Below are 2363 nucleotides of genomic sequence, written 5' to 3'. Positions count from 1 at the left end.
TGACATTGTTTTCTTATTTCTTGAAGTCATTAGCTTCCACTTGCCCAATTCTAATTTTAAAGAATTTATTCAGTGAGCTTTTGTACTTCTATTTTAATTTTGTAAACTCTGCTTTTTAATGATTTATTTTCTATCTCTTTTTCCAGTTGACCAATTCTGTTTTCTAAATTTATTTTCTTCAGTATTTCATGCCACTTTTACTAAGCTGTTAATTATCTTTTCATAATTTTCTTCCATCACTCTCATTTATTTTCCCAATTTTTCCTTCACTACTCTTATTTGATTTTTAAAATAACTTTTTAGCTCTTCCAATAACTCCTCTTGGGTTTATATCAGTCCACATTTTTCTTTGAAACTTTGCTTGGAGATGTTTTGACATCATTATTTTTCTGAATTTATGTCTTGATCTTTCCTTTCATTATAGTGTTTTTTATGGGGTTTTTTGGTTTGTTTTTTTGTGTTTTTTTTGCAGGGCAATGAGGGTTAAGTGACTTGCCCAGGGTCACAGCTAGTAAGTGTCAAGTGGCCGAGGCCGGATTTGAACTCAGGTCCTCCTGAATCCAGGGCTGGTACTTTATCCACTGCTTCACCTAGCTGCCCCTCATTATAGTATTTTTTTAATTTTTAGGGATTTTTTGTTGCTTTCTTATCTTTTTTATCATTTTTCTTGACTTTTTGTTAAAGTTGGGCCCCAAAGTGGGGTTTGTGGGGGGACATTTTCTTAAACTTTAGGGTTTTTTCATGCTATTTTAAGAGCTAATTCTGTGAGTTTGGAAGTTTTGGGTGCTTCTAAGGTGGCATGATCTGGGGCAAGTTGTGGTCACTGCTCTCCTGGTCTGTTCTCTGATATTTACTCAGGAAAGGCCTCTGATCCCTTAAAAAAATCAATCACTACTATTCCTCAGGGTCCCTGATCCCTCGGGACTTAAAGTGATAGTGCATGACCCCTACTGCTTTGACACAGCCATCAAAGCTCTCCACCTATGAATGTTGACCTGGAAGCAGGTACAGGCTATGGAATTACCAAAAGGTGCCCTGTCCTTTGCCCACTAAAAGCACAAGGGTCCCCTCTTGTCTCTTTTTGACTTGTTGCCAATTCCCCTTTGATTTCTGATTGGAGAACTCTCAAAATTTCTGCTGCTATCCCTTTTTCCAAGGTTCACAGCTAGTATTGCCACCATGTGGATTCCAGACCAGCCCCAACTCCAGTGTCATAGATATCTTCTGCCAACCACTAACTTGTCCTGGGCTGAAAAATGTCTTGTCCCAACTTTGTGTTGGCTCTGCTCATCCAGAATTCAAATTTAGTCATTATTTTAAAGTTGTTTGGAGGGGAATCTTGGTAGAGTTCAGCTGTTTCTTCTACTCTCCCATCTTAGCTTCACCCCCAACTTACATTTCTATAACTCAATTGATTGATCAACAAGCATCTGTTAATCACCCATTATATAGCAGATACTGGAATATGCACATACAAAACAGGTCTCAAAGAAATCTAATGGAAGAAACTGAAACTATAGACTCAGTCTGAGTTTATACTTCAACTTGGTTGAACCTCTCAGAGCTTGACTCCACTGGCATAGAACTTGACAAAAGACTCACAACTTACAAATTTACAATTTACAAACACAAATCCATGCTGCAAGCAAATATATGAGGAAATTATTTTCTATTAAAATACACACAAATATAGTTCCCTAGTTATATATACAAAAAGGATACAAGGTAAGGGCAGCTGGGTGATGCAGTGGATAGAGCACCAGCCCTGAAGTCAGGAGGACCTAAGTTCAAATCTTGCCTCAGACACTTGACACTTATTGTGACCTTGGGCAAATCACTTAACCCCAATTGCCTCAAAAAAGATACAAGGTAACCTTAAGTAATGAAGCACTATTAGCTGGAGAGGGCACCAAGAAAGACCTGAAACCAGACCTTTTATTCACATCATCTCCCTTTTAAACGTGAGGAAACAAAGATTTGGGCACATTAAAAGACTTCAGGTGGAGGGGGGGAAAGAGGTCAGAGGGAATCACCATATGTGATACTCAACCCCATGTCTTATAATAGGGTGCTAGGAAAAAGGTGGGAAGAAAAGCAATTGGACCATGATAATGGACTGTATTGAGGTTTTGATACCAATAAGATTTTGGGGGAAAGTGTAGACTCTATTAGGCCTAATATGATATTTTCTCAGTGCTCACTCTTTCTGATACTCTGAATACAAAGAATGGACTTACTGTTATGATAATAATAGAATGCAAAAATATGGAAAAATGGGGAAAATAGCCTTTCAGTCTATGAAGATAGTGTATCTAATAGGAAAAGTGAATATCCTTCCTAGCAATTGATATATACACATACAT

This window comes from Dromiciops gliroides, chromosome 2 (genome assembly GCF_019393635.1).
Source record: "Dromiciops gliroides isolate mDroGli1 chromosome 2, mDroGli1.pri, whole genome shotgun sequence".
In the NCBI taxonomy this organism is placed as follows: Eukaryota; Metazoa; Chordata; class Mammalia; order Microbiotheria; family Microbiotheriidae; genus Dromiciops; species Dromiciops gliroides.
This window is presented reverse-complemented; position numbering follows the sequence as displayed.